At 48.4% G+C, this 19,243-nt stretch overlaps 1 pseudogene across 1 annotated transcript; it reads right to left on the bottom strand.

Moving 5' to 3' along the window:
* Positions 1-9,942: 9,942 nt before the first annotated feature.
* Positions 9,943-18,450, bottom strand: LOC108586752 (annotated as a pseudogene). The gene is made up of 3 exons (XR_004185120.1): positions 16,975-18,450; positions 15,370-16,705; positions 9,943-12,821 (listed from the first exon to the last, which is right to left on the bottom strand). The product of XR_004185120.1 is annotated as an uncharacterized LOC108586752 (transcript).
* Between the last annotated feature and the right edge of the window lie 793 nt (positions 18,451-19,243).

The following is a 19,243-nucleotide window of genomic DNA, read 5'->3' on the forward strand; positions in this document are numbered from 1 at the left end:
GGATGGTCTCGATCTCCTGACCTCGTGATCCGCCCGTCTCGGCCTCCCAAAGTGCTGGGATTACAGGCTTGAGCCACCGCGCCGGCCATATTATTATGATTCTACGGGTTGACTGAGGCTGGGCTAGACAATTCTTCTACTGGTCTCTCTTGGGTTGTCATGTAGTTACAACCAGGATGTCCAAGCTGGCTTTGCTCACATGCCTGGCACTTTTTGTTTTGTTTTGTTTTTTGAGATGAAGTTTCACTCTTGTTGCCCAGGCTGGAGTGCAATGGTGTGATCTCGGCTCGCCGCAACCTCCGTCTCCCGGGTTCAAGCGATTCTCCTGCCTCAGCCTCCCGAGTAGCTGGGATTACAGGCATGCACCACCACGCCCGGCTAATTTTGTATTTTTAGTAGAGGTTGGGTTTCTCCATGTTGGTCAGGCTGGTCTCGAACTCCCGACCTCAGGTGATCTACCCACCTTGGCCTCCCAAAGTGCTGGGATTACAGACATGAGCCACCATGCCCGGCCACATACCTGGCACTTTGACAGGGATAGTTGAAAGGCTGGGACCTCTCTTTCCTCCATACATTTCCTCGTGGCATTTCCACACAGCAGCTGGATCCCAAGTGAGATGTCCAACAGCGTGCATTTGAGGGTGCAAGTCCTTGACAAGCTTTGTGGGCATCATACCTGCTAATGCCCTGCTGGCCAAGTCCAGGCACTGTGAGAGGGGATTCCACAGTGGTCACCAAACTAACACTTTGCCACACCAGGGATGTTGTAGAGTGATATATTCTTTATACAGAGGAGAAGAGAGCACTGTGTAAACCTCCAAGCTCCTCCTAAGTAGTGAAGTCTTTTCCACCATGTTTTCCATGATTTCTTCCTCCTTCCCCATCTTACTCATTTTTTCCCCCTCCTTATAAACTACCTGCCCTTCCCCCATTAAAAAAAGGCAAAAAATGTTGGTCTATTCCCAGTTCCAAAATAACATCCCTATGAATTAGGATTTAAAACTGTAAACTACTATTGTAAACTGATAGCCTGCAGACAAGTTTTGATTGGGGCAAAGGTTTTTAAAATAGCGAAATTTTATCTTAGAATCCACATTCCAAGCTTCTTTTGAAAATAAGGAAGGGCAAGTACTCCTGGGCCCACATTCTTCCATGGTAACAACTAGCAAGAGCTGACTTGAGGCCTCCACTTGTTAGAGGGCTAAGGGCCGTCCAGTTTACTACAGTCCCCACCATTCCATATTGTCTCATTCAGATTGGAGCCATGGGTTCTAATGGTGGTCTGGCTTGTCTGCCTGATGCATTTCTGTGATCTGCCTGACCTCTGAAGCTTTTTGAGTTACAACCCCTTCTTTACACTTATTCTGAATTTTCTCCCTTTCACCATTTCCCTACACCCACAATTCACCACAATTCATCTCCTCTCCATTAAACGTGCGTATTGTTATTCTCCACTCACCATAATTCTATCATTGTGTATTATCTAAAGCCTTTCCCAGCTTGAGGCCAGCTCATCAAATAATGCCTTGCCCTGTAAGTGGTGCCTGAAATCCCATCTCCTTTTGAAATCCTTGCTTTACTTAATAATGGTAAAATGGTAGTGGATTTATCTGCATTTAACTGTGTTTAAATCCAAAACCCTAGGCTCTACTCCGCCTTCATAATATCTCAAGTCAAAGCGTGATTGATGACAAATGCCACTGTTTCTGGATTACAGAAAGATGCTCAAGACACAAGGACGGAGTCTTCATGTAGAGCAGTGTTATAATGTGAGGACTGAGAAACACAACGGAGTCCTTTTCAAAGAGACACATTTGGTCCAGATTTGGAGAATCACCAAAGGCGATGGCTCTCAAAGTGTGGTCCTTACAGCAGCACCACCTGCAAGCTTGTTAGAAATGCAAAGTGTAAGGCCCTACCCTTGACCTAAGGAACTAGAGACTGTGGGAGGTAGGGCCCAGCAACCTGTATTTTAACAAGTTCTCCAGCACTTTCTGATGCACACTTCCATTTGAAAAGCACTGACTTAGAGTCATCTCATACTATCAGACCTTGTGGCTCCAATTTGAGCTAAGCAGAGTAGGTGGACCCCTCCCCAAGAAGCAGCTGGTTCTGCTGTCTTTTTTACATTGCCGCAGTCCCTTCTTTCTGCAGGTAAGGGATTCCTGAAGTGGCTCAGCATAAGTACCACCTGAGGAGTGACTTCCAGCCTTCCTCTGCACTCTGAATCAGTAGGTCTGGGCTGGAGCCTGGAAAAGTGCAGCTCTAACAAGCTCCCCAGGTGATCTAGTGATCAGTCCGGTTTGGAAACCGTTTGTGGAAAGTACCTGCTAATGGGTTCACTTCTTTTCACCTCCCACTGAGCACAAGTTGGGCAATTTGGTGTGTTCCTGGAAAATGCCTTGAAAACCTGTTGATTCTGCTGCAGGTTTTGGAGGTCCACTGAGAGGCCACTGGGCTTCTAAGGAGTGACACACCTTTTTGCACACTGACTCACTTCCACATGCAAAGTGCAGCTCTCCCCACTGAACCTCCCCCACCCTAATGCCCACACAGCTAAACTCTTTGGTCTGCCAGCCCTTTGGGGCTTTCTGTAACGGCATTTGACCTATAATACGCTTTCCGCCTGGCCACAGGGGATATTTGCAGACCTTCTGGTGGGTTAATAAATAAATGATGGGCTTCCTTCTGGCCACAGGAAACCATCTCAAGGTCAGTGATATTGCAGAGTAGGGTTTTACAGGGCTTGCTAAGATTAAAAAATCATCAGTTCCCACTAACCACATCCCCTCTCTTCTGAAACTTTGAAGCTTCGCTGCAGCAAAAAGGAGCACAATTAAGCCTCGATAAAATTTTAATAGCAGGAATTATGCACTCTGAAACCAGCCTACAATTAGCCGTTGCTATGCTACGGGCAGAACCTAATCATGATAATGAGGCAAACAAAGGGAGGGAATTAATCAGGGCTATAAGGTTAGTGCACAGCCGGTTCCATCTCAGAGCACTGATTTCTGAAACACAGCAGTTGGGCCCCTGGGAAATCTCAGTCCTGTGCAAGGTTAGATTAGCTGGTGTGTGTATGCAGTATGTGTGATCTTCTGAGCAAAGAAGACTATGTGCAATACCATCCCTACCACCACCAAGAGGATGCATTCATTAAAAAAAGGTGATGTCCCTATTCTGTGCAGGAAACCATGCTAGATCCTGCAAGAGAGGTATTGCTACACTAGACACGAGCCCTGCTCTTTAGGACTTTGCTATTCCAAGTGTAATCCTCAGACCAGCAGCATCAGCACCAACTGGGAGCTTGTTGGAAATGCAGAATCTCAGGCCCACCCCAAACCTCCTGAATCACATTGATTTTAACCAGATCCCCAGGTGATTTGTGTGCACGCTGAAGTTGAGGCATGCTCCTCTAGGAGATTTCAACCTAGCAATAATAACTATTCTTATTGTAATTATAATAACTGTTATTTCTGCCAGATTCTGTGCAAGGCATTCAACACGTGTGATTATCTCATGTACTTCTCACCATAACCCTATCAGGCTCCCCCCATTGTGAATGAGAAGAGGTTGAGGTTCAAAAATGTTAAGAGATTTGCCCAGGTCACTGAACCAGTTAACAGGAGGGAATAGGATTACAATCCCAGGGTTTCCTGTTTCCAAAGCCTAGATTCTTTTTTTCTTTTTTTTTATGCTTTAAGTTCTAGGATACATGTGCACAATATGCAGCTTTGTTATATAGGTATACATGTGCCATGTTGGTGTGCTGCACCCGTTAACTCGTCATTTACATTAGGTATATCTCTTAATGCTATCCCCCTCCCCCCACCTCCCACCCCACGACAGGCCCTGGTGTGTGATGTTCCCCACCCTGTGTCCAAGAGTTCTCATTGTTCAATTCCCACCTATGAGTGAGAACATGCGGTGTTTGGTTTTCTGTCCTTGCAATAGTTTGCTCAGAATGATGGTTTCCAGCTTCATCCATGTCCCTACAAAGGACATGAACTCATCCCCAAAGCCTAGATTCTTACCTACTGGTATGGAATGGCTCCCATCACACATAGATCAAGGGTGAATAAAGATAGTCATAATTCAGGTTAACATGTGATAAAGGGTCCCAAGTGAGTTTTTTTGTTTGTTTGTTTGTTGTTAAAAGAGGATAGTTTTAGATCATAAAGGGGCAGCAGTCCCTTTTGGTATGGGTGATGAGGGATGGAGGAAGTGGCGTTGGAGTTGGCATTTGAACAGTGAGCAGGCTTTATACAGACATAATGGTGGGAGGGCAATTCATGTAGCAGGCCCAGCAGAAGCAAAGAACAATGACTTGAGAGCATGAAGGATGTCCATGGGGCTACTAGGTATAACCTTTAAGTATGATACATGTGTGAGGTAGGGCTGGATTGTGGAAGGCCTTAAATGTCAAGACAAGGGTTTGGACTTTATTAGGGGGTGACGAGGATCCATGAGGGGTATCTGAGCCAGAGGCATGACGTGGTCAGGCCAATATCTAGACAGATCTGTTCTGGCCATGGTGAGCTGCACAGAGAAGACCAGAGAGCCTCAAGCTACTGAGTGGAATCAGAAAGGAAGGGGTGACAAGAGGTCCTACCTGAAGAGGGAAGCAGGGCCTGGGGCTGATGGGAGACATGGTCAGGGCAATGGGATGAGTCAGAGCCTCCAGTGCCATGAGAACACTGGAGCCAATGGGAACAATAGTTTGGGGGAGAAAATGGTGGCATGGTTTGAGACATATTATATTTTTCATTCGACGAATGCTTATTGAGAGGGACAGCAGAGTGAATAAGTCACAGAAGCCAACAACAATGGGCACCATGTGCCAGGCCCCGAACTCAGTGATTTAGAGGCATTGCTCTCTGACCCTCACCAGAGACTCCTAAAATGACTTGTTCCCCACGGACTCCCAACCCAGGCTGCCTGTTAAAATTACCTACAGAGCTTTAAAAAACACCAGTGCCTGAGGCCCACCTCTCCACAGTATGTGAACTGTTATTGAGTCAGGGTCCTGGTTAAAGCTATGAAAGTCTCAGGTGAATCTTGGCGGACCTCCGATTTTGTCAATGTCCTGTAATTTTACCAAAGACCGCCAGGAACACAGTTAAACCAGTTGGGTTTATCGCTTACTGCAGAGAGGGAGAAGGCACAGCATGGGAAACTGTGGGGTGTGTTCTCTCCAAAAGAGGATATTAGAACTGGCTTTGATGGGACAACTTGGCAGGGGGTCCGAGGTAGTGAAGATCACTCTAGATTGGACGCTGTCAGTAAGCAGGGGCAATTCTATGATTGGGTACCTCAATAAATCTCATTTCTAGGGACTATAGGAAAGACTAGAATGAAGATAAAGTTGAAATTAGAAAAGAAGTAGCAGTCATTCATCTTGGCCAAGAGAGGGGCTACTTGGTATTTTGTGGGTGGCAGAGTGACCTCATGCTTGTCTGAGCTTACGTAAAATTATGAAGTGGTCTTGCTTCATTTCATTTTATCTTGGCCTCGGAGTTAATCTGTCTGAGCCTGGTATGCTGTGAGATTGTTTAGATCCAAGAGGAGAATAGCATGGCTTAGCTGCAAGGGTCAGGCCAGCTTCTAAATGTCAGGGGCTGCTTTTCTTTTTTTCCATCACCCATAGTCCCCTCACCATCCCCATTCCTCCCCCCACCGAAGGAAAGAGAAGACGGAGTAGAGGAGAAAAAGAAGAGTGAATGGAGGTTGAAAATTGAGAAAGTGAAAAGAAGAGGGAAAATAAAAAGGTGTGAGAGAGTAAACCTTACGAACTTTGCCTCTCAGCTGCAAGCTGAACCATCTTTCAGCTGAATCTGGGGCAGAAAAGTGATGAGAGGGAAGTGATCCATTGATTTTTCACTGCCCTGCAGCCCAGCCGCTCACGCATCAACAGTGACCTTGCCGCCATCCCCTCTCAGAGCAAGAACTCTTTCCCGCCATCTGTTTGGCATCGGGTGATTGGTGGTGTGAAGGGGAACCTGCTCATGGAAGGGCAGGAGGGTGGCAGTGAGAGGGTCCAGGGAGCTGTGCCCGCAGCTTGCATGTGTGTGTGTGTGTGTGTGTGTGTGTGTGTGTGTGTGTGTGTATGTGCGTGCATTCACATGCTTACTCTTGGCCAGACTATGCTAGAAGTAGGTTGTCACCCAAGATGTGTGTGCCAAGGGCTCGCCCTGAATCTGGAGTGCTGGCCTCAGTCCAGGTGTCCTGTGGCCTCCCCACTTCCACTCCAATCTACCTAGAAGAGAAGGGGCATGTGTCCGAGCCCTTGAGCGCTCCCATCTGGCTCAAGGGGCTGACATCTGAAAGGGCAGAGCCATCCTCTTTGGGGCTGGCTCTATGAAACTCTGAGGATTTGAGGGCCTTGCAAGCAGCAGGGCCAAGGTGGCATGAAACATGCCATGTCTTTCGTGCCTTTCTTTATTTGGCTTAGGCTTTTCCCGTTCCTGGAATGACTGTGCCTACCCTGCCCTATTCAGCCTTCAAGACTGAATGCAAATGCCTGCCTCTCCCATCTGAATCAGTATTTCCTCCTCCCTGCTCCCAGGGAGAGGTCTTTGCTCCTGCATCTATGGAAAAACGTCTCACACTGTATTTGTTACTATATGTTTCTTACTGGAGTGTCTCTCCTACTGGACAGGGAGCAGGTTTATTTATTGCTCGGTCCTCAGTCCCTGGAACTCAGCCGGATTCATAGTAGACATTTGGGAAATGCTCGGGAAAGGAAAGGAGGGGAAGAAAGAGGACTCCATGGCCATGTCAAAATGCCCAGCAATGTCATAGACATTATGGGGGTGCAGGAGAAGACACGGTTCTTCTTCTGGCAGCTAAGATAGAGCCTGGCTGCTATTAAAGACAGGCAGCTCATTCCTCACCTGGGCCAAGCTGCAGCTGGTCATCCCCGCCCCTTTCTCTTTCCATCTTATGGGAGCTTTTATGGAGTCAGAAGTGAGTGAGGCAGACCTGGGAGGGCCCCATACTCAGGAAGAATGTAGGGGACGAAAAGGAGCAGGTGTCCTGGAATTAGTTCAGGAAGGCCTTGAAGGAAGGGATAACTAGCAGATGGCAACCCAGTGACTTTTGTTGCTCTCCGAAGCCACAGAGGAAAACAACAACAAAAACAACAAAATATTAAAAAATTAAAAAACAAAAGCAAAGTTCACAGGGAAATAAGATGGGGGAATTGGGAATTAAGAAACATATTACTCACCGCCTGAGCTCCCCTGGGCAAAAGTAGAACTACTTCAGCACTCATCTGGTGCGGCTGGGTCCCCGGGCAGATGCAGGCTGTCATCTCCTGGCTGTTGTCTGGGCCCCAGCAGGGGAGACCTGCACACTGTGATGTTCAGAGGAGCTGAGCCTCCTCTTTGCAAACTTAAATCGTGGAGCTTTTCAATTATGCACTTCAGCGCCTGGAGCTTCAGTGGAGATGCTAAATGAAAGTGATGATCCACACATGCATAATGATTCATAGCATTTGTAATTGGCGAAACGCATAAAGAGAATAGGGAGAGGCAATTAAGGTAGGAGAGATTTCTTTATTTTATTATTTCAGCTTGAGATGAGCATGTTGGTCGGCACCTCGGGACTTGACAACTTGTCAGATCCTACCTTGAGCCACAGCAGGAACCACAGAGAGGCCTTGTTTCAGAAGTTCAGGGATTCAGCCAAGGGGAGCAGGGAGAGATCTGGGAATAACATCCGAAGTGTTGCCCTGAGTCCACCCTCATGGGGACATCAAGGGGCACAAGGGGCAAGATCTTGGCAGTTGCAATTTCAAAGCATCTCAGCATAGGGGAGTGGCCTATTGGAAGTCACATGGATCAGGGTTCAAATCCCAGCTCCACCAGTTCCACCACCTGCTAATTCTGTGATCTTAGACAAGGTTCTTGAGTTCCCCAAACTTCTATTCCATCACCTAATGAAGAGATCGTGGTTGTTGTGTGAGGCTGGTGGGATCTGGATTAAATTAAAGGATATGCCATATGGAAAGGGAGGGAGCATGAGGCCTGGCATATTAGAGGTGCTCACAAATGGAAGGCCCCTTCCTCCACCCCCATCCCCCTACACAGGACAGGAACATGCCTTCCTGGACCCTCCCTGCCAACATACCCAGACATCACAGTTTCTTATCAAAATGAATTATCCAGGACTTTACCTGTATCTAGACACTCAGTGAATGTCAGGCACGGAGGAAGCACTTGGCTGGAGGTGGTGGTTGGTGGGTTCTAAATATTGACTTTCTTATGTGTAAAGCAGAACTTCTTCTAATTTATTCCAAAGAATATCTGTCCAACTGTGGGTTGGGCCTCAAGCTGGAGCAGGCTGGGACTGGATATGAGTCTCTCCTTCCCCATCATGATTTTATCGTCTCTAATCGCCTCTCTGTCCAGACTGCCAGGCTCCAAGGTTTCAGTTTCAAGTGATTCATCTCAAAGGCCACCCCCACAGGCCCCTCATCTGCTGTTTAATTGGAGAAGGGGGTGCTAGAGGCCCAGGCGCCTTAATTGCATTTGTTAATGGGTAGGTGCAATTATCCCTGCCACACTCCTGCACGCTGCCAGGCAGACAGAGATGATTAAGGGGGTCTTTACAACTCCAGCTCCCTGCAGCTCTCTCCACTAATTGAGCAGTGGAGGAAGCGATATTGAGCTCCCCACTCCTTTCTTTAAATTAACTCTTGGCTCCAAAGTCCTCCTTGGAGCAGTGCATTGGCCACATGGCTCAGAGCATTCAGTTTCAACCCCATCCGTCACCTGTCACTTAGGCCCAGGGCCTAGCCAGCCCATGAGTTTGTCTATCTATCACCCACAGGCTGGGAGTGGGCTGGTAAGGGAGGTGTCTCTGTGACCCCTGGAGGGTGATACCATCCAGCCTGATGATAGCACCTATCATGGAGACTATAACTGAAAGGGACTCAAAGGTTTCCACTGTCCTCTGAGCCTCGGCCACCTGAGTTCAGCCCCAGTCTGGACCACCACAATTGCCTACGAACTGGTCCCCTACTCCCTGTCTACATGCATTCTCTACCCAGTAGCTGGAATGGTCAGTTTGAAATGCAAATGGGGCCAAGCACTAATGTTAAAAACCATCTGATAGCTTCCCAGTGTATCCAGAATACTATCCAAGCTCCATGCCATCGCCTGTAAGGGGCTGTCGACCCAGCACCTGGCACACTCTCCATCCTCAGCCTGTAGGCCTCTGGCCCTTGCTTACTAATCTCCAACCACACTGACCTTCACAGTCCAGCTCCCCAGATATACCAAGTTCTTTCCAGGCTCAGGGCCTTGGTACATACTCTTTCCTCCGCCTGGAAGAAGCGGCCCTCACACTTTTCACGGTCAGCACCTTCTCACCCTTCGGGTCTCCATTTAAATGTTGCTTGAGAGAGGCCTTCTGTCCTTTTGTGACTGCCATATCTTAAGTAGTTTCCTACCCTCTTAGTTCTGTTTTTTAAAACCTTTGTGTGTTTCCTTCAAAATATATATCACAATTTTTCATTATTTTAGTTTTTTTCTTTTGCTATATGTTTTTGTAATTGTTTCTGTCTCACTAAAGTCATGGAAGTTATACATTCCATGAGGTCAGGATCTGTCTTCTGGTTCATCCTTGTATCCCAAATGCCTGTCGAAGAGATTGGTACCTCCTCATTCATTCAGCAAATATTTATTGAGCACCTGCTCTGTGCCAGTCACTTCTTTTAGGCACTGGGGAGACAGCAGTGAGCAAACAGGAGAAAATCACTGCCCTCCTGGATCTTACACTCTAAAGGGGTTAGGGGAGTCAGGCAGTAAACAATTAACATGGGCTAGGCATGGTGGCTCACACCTGGAATGCCAGCACTTTAGGAAGCTGGGGTAGGAGGATCGCTTGAGAACAGGAGTTTGAGATCAGCCTGGGCAACATGGTGAGACCCGCCTGTACAAAAAAAGAATAATTAACACAAGTAAATCATATAGAATGTTAGAAGGTGACTAGGGCTCTTTCTACCAATCAAGGCTGGTGATTAATAATTCTCTGGGATCCTGGGAATTAAATATTGGGTAAAGAGAAAAAGAGAGTGATAATACTGGGATGTTAGAGGTAAGTTAACAGAGTGGATAACACTGAGATGTAAATGCATTTTGTCCCCACGATAATGAAGACTGTCGTTTCCAGCTTCCTTCTTCCCAGTACCCATCTTCTAACCACTGCTGCCTCCTGAGAGGGTCTAGTTCCGTTAGAGAGAGCCATAGAAACTCTCCCACCCTGCAGCCCATCACAGCATGGTGCACTCAGGTGAGCTTGGGATTCAGCTTGCCTAGTATTCATTCCCCTTTCTTCTGGAAACAGCATCCCAATTTGGAGGGAGGGGCAGTCCCTATCCCATTGAATATAGGCTTGGTAGTACTGTCAATTACAGCAGTCTGTCCTCTTCCAGCTAGCAAGTGGCAATGGGCCCAGCTTCCTCCCCAAACCTGAATCCTAGATGGAGAGACAAAAGAATTTAAAAATAGAAGTTTATTTATTCCAATGAAATGATGGTCCATTCCTGGCACCCAGATCCTGATGCTGCCCTGCTTCCTGTCCTTTCCAATCATGTGTCTTCAGCTTTTCCTTTCCTTCTGGTGTGGCACCACAGTCCTTCAGTAAATTTTTTGTTTGTGATAGTGGGAGTTGGTTTCCGTTGCTTGCAACCAAAGATCCCTGGCTGGTACTGACTGATACTAACTGCATCAGTACAAACTGATAAGGTGGCAGACCAGTTCTCTTGTTTGTTACCTGGGTGAACTTGGGTTAGATGTCTTTGGGCCTCAGTTTCCTTGTCAGTACAACAAGGATAATAATAGCATATTTCTTAGAGTTATTGTGAGGATTAAGAGACTGGGTGTTTGTGTACGAAAGTGCCTGCCAGTCCTATCCTTTCCCCTCCCCTCCTCTTCCTAACCTCTCTCACAAGTCCAAAAGGAGATACGGGGAAGCAGGGACGGCAGGTCTCCACAGAAGTTCCTATGGGAACCCTAGCCACATGTGCAGCATCCCTGGGGGTGTCTGGGAGGAGCTAGGCAGTTGCTGGGTGGCTGGCTGAAATGACTCTGCTTTTTGGAGCAGAAAGGCTCAGCTGTTCCTGTCCCCCCAGGTCCTAACTCAGCTCAGCGCACAGAACTCCAAACAGAGCAGCTGTTCAGCTTCTGGAGCCTGGAAGAGGAGTGATCTCTGTACGGCTCTCCGCTTCCAGTCTCAGGGGAGGCTGGGAGGGAGGAAGAGCAGTACTCAGCTCAGAGTTCCCAGACTGGAAACAAGCCTTAAGAAGCCATTCAGCCGATCAATCCAACAACACACCTTCAATGAGCCGGTTCCGGGAGCCCAGCAGTGAACTGGATAAGCAGTGAGGGAGATGGAGAATTAAGAAACATGAGTGGAAAGGCTTCAGTGGAAATAAAAATAGAAGTTAAAGACAGCAACTATGGCTGTCATATGTGGAGCGCCCACCATGGTAGCCACTCAGCTCAGTTATTTATATACATCTCCATGGTCTGAACCATAGATTCTGCCAGGAGGTAGACAGCCCTTTTTACCTATGTGGAGGCTGAGATCATAGGAGTTACATACAGGACGTGCCCAGGTTCTGTAGCCAGAACAATCACCTAGCGTGATCCTGTCTTACAGACTAATTCATTCATTCCCTCACACCCAGAAATTTGTTGAGTACCCAGTATGTTTTGGGCTCTGTATTTGATGTGCTTGGAGTTGAGTGGTGGAGGCTCATGAGCACACAGGTGACAATGATACCATGGAGAGCCCAAGAAAGGGCTGTGACAGCCATGGGACAGGCTGTGCCTGGGTTGTCAGGAGGAAGTGGGGAGGTGTTGGCTTAGCTGGCCATGGAGGATGGAGGAGTGGCAGTTCAGCATAGGGAAGGTGGAAGGAGGGAGGAGGGAATTTCACATAGTAGCCCAGCAACAGCAGAAGTGTGAGACTTTGCACAGGGCATCTTCATCCTGGAGGCCCTCAGCCAGAGCATTGAGTCCAGGGGGCTCCATGACAGGGCCTGAGGCCAGACTATGGCTGATACCAGACAGTCAAGGGCCTTATATGGGATGCCAAGTGATTTAAACTTCATCCTGTAGGAAAGCGTTTTAAGCAGTGGGGAGGTGATGTGTTTAGATTTGCTTGATACCCAGATAACTCTTGCTCTTGCATGTAGGATGGGCTTAAGGGTGGGGTAGAGGCGGAGCAGGAATCCTGTCCTGACTTTGCTATTGCCCAGGGGTCTTGGTGGGAGTTTCAGGGACTAGGGCTGCGGCACGGGTGGAGAAGAGGGACAATAAGCAGGGACATTTCAGAGATGGAGTCAGTAGACTCTCGCTGGCAGAAAATTGAGGACAAAATAGTGTTCCTTGCCAGACACTTTTGTATGTGTCTCTGCAGTGTTTGTGGGCATAGACATGTGTCCATCTATGTACACATCACATGTGTGCATGCGTGTGCATGCATGCGGGGCTACTGTCTGGATGCACATTGGTGATCATGCATGTGTTTGTGCATGTGAGAGTCTGTGCTCTCAGGCATCCTGCAATCTGCATGACTGTATTTATGTGTCTGTGCCTACGGCCTGTATGTCTGCTGCTCCCAGTCCAGCTGTGAACCCACCCCGCTAGCCCACTCCCATTGTGCTCCGGGCTCAGCACAAGATTCTGTGTGCCAGGCACCCCCCAGGGCTTCAGCTGCTTTCCAGGCTCCTGCTGCTAAAGCAAGATGCATCTTCCATCCCTGTTTGATGCTGCAACATGGACCCCAAGGCGGTTCTTCAAAGGGAGCCACTAGGAGTGGAAAGAAAGAAAGTAAACATCAGGATTAAAACTGTGAACTAAGCCTGTCCCTGCTCTAGATCTGGCCCATGAACCTGCTCCCACAGGCAGGCTTTGATTTGACAACTGCATTTCCCCAGGCCAGGATCCCAGGGAGAACAAGAGGTTCTGGAAACAGAGAGATGGGCAGGGCTCAGGGAGGGGCTGGGGGACTGCGCTCTCTCGCACTCAGCAGCTTCCCATAGCTTCCTGAGTCCCTCTTCAAATGTGAAACAGCTGCCAATGGGCCTGCCCTCAGGGCCATGGACAGAGAGCCCTACCTTCTTTCCTTCCTTCCTTCCTTCCTTCCTTCCTTCCTTCCTTCCTTCCTTCCTTCCTTCCTTCCTTCCTTCCTTCCTTCCTTCCTTCCTTCTTTCCTTCCTTCTTTCCTTCCTTCCTCCCTCCCTCCCTTTCTTCCTTTCTTCTTTCCTTCCTTCTTTCCCTCCCTCCTTCCCTTCCTCTCTTCTTCCCTCGCTCCTTCTTCCTTCCTTTTTCCTTCTCTTTCCTTCCCCACCCCTCCCTTCCCTTTTCTTCTCCCCTCCTTCCCTAACCACCATTTCCAGAGGATACTGGGACTTCAAACTGACTCCCACATGTGTGCTACCTCTGATAGTTAGTGGTCGTGTGATTGTGGGCAAGCATGCCTGTTTTATAAGGTAGCTACTCTGACCTCACAGGGTTGGTTGGTTGTTGGGATTTAGTAAATTCAGGCATGGATGTGCACAGCAAATGCCAGCCTGGCTGGAAAAGCTCAGCACATGGTAGCCATCAGAATTGTTGTCCCTGTTGTGCAGTATCAGTGATCAGGAGTGACAAGGCATCTCTTGATCTCAGCCTGCTTCTACCAGCAGGTAAACAAAGAGTGCGATGAGAGTTTTATAAAAGGCGGGGTGCTACGGTGCTTGGAGGGGGCTCAGAAGAGCAAGGGCCCAGCCTTCCAGGGAGAAGGAGCAAGATCTGGGAGAGCTTCCTGGAGGAGGTGACTCTTAAGTCTTACAGGACAGCTGGATTTCACCAAGTGAGTCCAGGCCAAGGAGACGCTTTGGCTGAGGTGTGAGGGGCAAACTGCAAAGACCTCTGGTGTGTCCAGGCATTGGATCCTGTGTAGGAAGCCTGTCTGCAGGCTATGATGTGAAGCAGGTCCTATGGGTGCTGGGCCCCGCTGGACGAATTTAACCAGACTAGGAGTGCTGGGACTGAGGGATCTGAAAAAAAATCTTTCCAGGCCAATAGACCTTCTAAACTCAGGTGGCAGGCTTGCTGTGGTGGTCGCCCAGATCCCCTTCAAGGAGGGACATGCTGGGAGAGCTATAGTCAGGCCAACCCCTTCCAGATGGTCTCAGCTGCAGAGGGCATGCAGGCCTGAGATCCTTCCTCTTCCTGGGCAGCGCACATTCGGTGACTGACCAATGCTGGGGTATAAAGGTGTGGCCATGACAGCCCAAGTCAGGACGACTCTGAGGAACTCATCTAGCTCCAGGACTCCTGCAAGGGATTGAGGGATTGGAGAGGCTGTGGCTGGCCTGCGCTGAAACTGCCTCTCTCTCTGCCCCACCTGCTTCCTTCCCCTCCCTTCCCTCCCAGAGGCTGTCTCTAAACTGCAGTAAACACAGTCGCAGAGTCCCCTACTCACCCCTTTGAGCTGAGCATTGTCTTTCCATACTGCTCTCCCCCTACCGTCTTCTTCTTATTTTTAATTTAATTTCTTTTAAAGACAGGGTCTCCATCTGTCGCCCAGGCTGCAGGCAGCAGTGCGATCACAGCTCACTGCACCCTCTACCTGGGTTCAAGTGATCCTCTCACCTCAGCCTCTGACTAGCAGGGACTAGAGGCGCACACTGCTATACACAGCTAATTTTCTTTAAAAAAAATATTTTTATGTTGCCTAGACTAGTTTCAAACTCCTGGGCTCAAGTGATCCTCCTGTCTCAGCCTCCCAAAGTGTTAGGATTACAGGTGTGAGTCACCACGCCTAGCCCTATTTGCCTCTTTTTAAAGTAAACTTCTTTTTTGTTGAAGTATAACATGCATACAGAAAGATGCAAAACTTAACCAATCACATACATCATAAATCTCTGCAAAGTGAACATAACCTGTAACTGTCACCAGATCAGGAAACAGAATTTTACCAACACTCCCAGAGTCCCTTTTTGCCCCACTCCTTCTCAAAGGAAACCCCCGTCCTGACTTCTAACACCACAGACTTAAGGCGTACATGTTTTTGAACTTGAAATTAACGGAATCAGAGTGTGCTGTCTTATCTATCTGGCTTCTTTCACTCAACATCACATTTGTGAGATTTGTTCATGTTGTTGCAGGTGGCAGTTCTTTATTCATTCTCACTGCTATACACATTTTCATTGTCTAAATTACCCCCACTTTATTTATCTACTCACCACTGATGGGTGTTCGGGTGGTTTCGAGTTTACGACTAATACAAACGACTCTACGATGAACATTCTTGTATCTTGTATAATTGACTTTTGGTGCCTTTATAAACAAACTTCTGTTAGATATGTACCTGGGCTCAGGATTTCTGGAGTAGGCATAAATATGTTCAGCTTTAGTAATGCTTCCAAACTTCCAAAGAACTTTAGTTCTTCCAAAGGGATGGTATTAATTTACCCCTTCCCCAGCAGCATAGGAGAGTTCCAGTTGCTCCACATCCTCACCAGCCCTTGATATTGTCAGTCTTTGCACTTTCAGCCATCCCAGTGTAGTTCTAATTGGAATTTCCCTGATAGCTAAGGAGGTTGAACATCTTTTCATGTGCTTCTTGGCCATTTGGAGGTCCTCCTTTGTGACGTGGCTCTTCTAAGGTTTTTGCCTATGCATCTACTGTTTTTGCCTTGTTGATTTGGAGGAGTTCTTTATATATGCAAGTGCTTTGTCAGATCCCCGTGCCCCCTTTTTGAGATTCAAATATCCCCAGGGTAGGGTGAAGCCTGGCATCACCAATACTTGGGTAGTTCCAAATTACTTTCTCCCTTCTCTGGGCCTGGGAAGCCCTCCCAGAATGGAGGCCTTCTCAGTGAGGCTGCATTTCCCTTCCTCTTACCAGTTTTATTCTTTCGGCTGGGAGAAGCTAAAATACAAAAGGGTACACACTAAAAAAAATCAAGAGCAAAGATTCGGAGTTTTCACAGAGGGGAAAGGAAGCCATGGGAAGAGTTTGACCTCTCCCCTCTGCCTGGGCAAACACAAGTGGTGAGCATCTCAGTCTGGCCCGTAAGTAAGGAGGTAACTGCAGACCATGCTCTGAGGGGCTCTCAGGCTCAGGATACCTGGCAGGGGACTGGAGGAGGTTGGAATCCCCTCCCTGCTTCCAGAGAGAGAGTGCAGAGGAAGTGCCCCAGCCTAGGGGGGATTGGAGGAGGAGATGAGAAGAAACAGGGAGGGTCAGAATGTTTTATGGAAAGATGTGAACCCCTCAGCGGACAGGACTCTGTCTTCATCTCCAGATCCCTGGGCCTTCACGGTACATGCCCCCGAATATGCCTACCAGAAAGTAAGGGACATGTAGAACTTTCTGAAGGTGAGCCCTGTGGAAGGAGGGCCTGTGGTGCTTATCAGTAAGGGTTGAATGAATGAAGTTCAAATTACGATGTAAATAATAACAGCTCCATTTCTTGAGCAGCAACCAGGCATGTGTACCTACTAGCATCACATTTAATCCAACAGGCACTAAGCTGAAACTTACACCCAGTTCCATCTGATTCCAGAGCTCACAGGCTTTTTCCCTAAGCTGCACACCTTCTCATGACAGGATAAAGAGCAGTTTACCAAGGTGTTCTCCAGGCAGGAAGTCCGCTCTTCTCCCTTCCAGGTGAGGAATCACAGGCCCAAGAAGAGGGGCTCTGAGAAAAGGAGGGGGAGAAAGGTGAAATTACAGATGCTCCTCTTATCCTGCCCATCACCTCCTTTAAACTGTTTCACCTCCCTTCCTCTCCTCCCTTCCTCCCTCCTTCCCTTCGTTCCCTCCCCTTCCCTCCCTCCCTCCCTTTTTCCTTCCTTCCTTCCTTCCTTCCTTCCTTCCTTCCTTCCTCCCTCCCTCCCTCCCTCCCTTCCTTCCCTCCCTCCCTAGCTCCCTCCCTCCCCCCTCCACAAACATTTCTTGAGCACCTACTGTGTGCTGGACTCTGTGCTAGGGCCAAAGTGACCAGAACAGACACAAAACCCTGTCTTCATACAGTTCACACTCAGTGGTGAATGCAGAAGACAGCCATTAATCAAATGAAGATGTCATTACACATGGGATGGGGAATCCTGGAGGCAATTACATGCGGTTTGCTCTTCCGGCTGCAGACACTCCCCTCTCCAGTGTGGGAGGGAGCCCAGCCTCTGTGAGTTCTGTTCTCAGAGGATTTTGTGTTGCTGGGTGAGCCGCATTCATCCAGCCAAGCCGCTGGCTGCAGAGGCTGCTGTTGCCAAGCACCCCAGAACACACCTCCTCCCCTTCCTGGCTTTTGTTTTGTAAAAACACGTTTCCAGGGGAATTATGCTGAATTGTCTGAGAGAGGGAGGGCTTGGAGCAGGTGAGAGGGAAGTAGCTGAAGAAGGGATTTGGGGAGCTTCTCCCAACCAGAAAAAGGGGCACACAGACAGTAGGGATGGGTGGCGGTGGGGAGACCTTGGAGGGAAGTGGACAGTGAGGACCCTAGGGTGGTCACCCCTACTTGGCACACAAGGTTGCTGACCTTGTCAAAGGTGCAAATAATCCCCCCCATAAACACACACACACACACACACACACACACACACACACACACACACTCAGGTAAGCCTGGCAGGGACATTGTAGAGCCTCCAGTCTTCAGGGTCTAGGAAATCCTGGACAACAGCCATTATTTATGGTGTCCAGGGCAGCTCGCAGTCCTGAGGAGCTAGCCTGAGCTATATGTTCCTTAAGCCCCCAGACCCTTGCTTGAGTGGGGAGAAGCCCCAACATCAACCGAGATGGAGCTGCCCAGCCTTGCAACGCAGCCCCAGTTCTTCACCTAGTTTTCCTCCCTTCATCTTCAAACTCCTTCCTAGCCTCTGGACTATCATATTTCCTCTGGCCTTTTTCATCTGATCCTCTACTCCCTAACTCCAGTGGGAGACCTCAACCCAGAACTCCTATGTGCTTCTCTAGCATATTCCCCCAAATCTGAGTTGTTTAGCCAGAGTGACACTGTGGCAGGGTGGAGGGGGTAATAACAGTACTACCTCATCAGGAAGTTGTGAGGATTAAACAACCACCTGCAGCCTCTAGTGGAGCATCTGAAACATAGGATGTGCCCCGTCAACGTGAGCTATTATTGTGAATTACCTTTCCAAGCAGAGGGGAGATGGGAACGCAGGCCCAGAGGCCTGGAGGTGCAGGACACATTCGCACAGTTGGAGTTCACACAGCGGTGCCATCTGAGGGTTAGGAGAGTTGCTGACGCAGGAAGGCCACCCAAGATCTAGAACATGTGTGTGATTATATATGCCATCCTGAGGGGTCTGCGATCTCTTCCTGCAGGCCATGGGAAGTATAAATGTTTTTTATTTTTTATTTTTTGGAGACAAGGTCTCACTCTGTTGCCCAGGCTGGAGTACAGTGGTGCAATCACAGCTCACTGCAGCCTCCATTTCCCAAGTTCGGGTGATCCTCCCACCTCAGCCTCCTGAGTAGCTGGGACCATAGGTGTGCACCACCATGCCTGGCTCATTTTTGTAACTATGAGTGTTTTTCAAGCAGGGATGTGCATTTTAGAGAGCCCACTTGGCCATGGTATGGAAGATGGATCTGGAGAGGGAGAGGCATACCATTACATACCATTGACCCTGGTTTATAAAGACAGCCCTTCAGCATCTGGGCAGGCAACATAAGGAGAAGGGGAGGCTAACCCATTTTCCAACTACATCTCATTTTTAGTGAGTAAGCAACTTTGGAATCATGTTAATTGTATTGCCAGAGAAGTGATACAGCAGGAGAAGAAAAACACTGTGTAAAGAGATTGCAAAATTGAAAACCTGTTGTGACTCTGTAGGTGACAGTGATTCAGGGACACAAATGTGTCACAGTTTCTTAACTCCTGACACCTCCCCTCCCACTCCCTGTTCTACCCACTGACCCCAAGAGGTCTCTTCTTCAGGCTGTGCATTTATTAGGACTCTGTATTGCGAGTAGCAAAACAAACAAAACCTCAGTTGAGACCAGTTTAAATGGGAAAGGGAAGTTATTGACTTGCATAACTGAAAAACCTAGAGGGAGGTTTGGCTTCAGGTGAAGCATCATCTTGTGGCTCAAACAATGTTACCTAAGACCTGATTTCTCTCTGTCCTGCCATCTACAATACAGGCCTCATCTGCAGGCTTCACTTAGAGGACCCCCAGTAACTCCAAGCTTTCCCTCACAATTACAAATG

The sequence above is a fragment of the Papio anubis genome, chromosome 7 (genome assembly GCF_008728515.1).
Source record: "Papio anubis isolate 15944 chromosome 7, Panubis1.0, whole genome shotgun sequence".
NCBI lineage: Eukaryota > Metazoa > Chordata > Mammalia > Primates > Cercopithecidae > Papio > Papio anubis.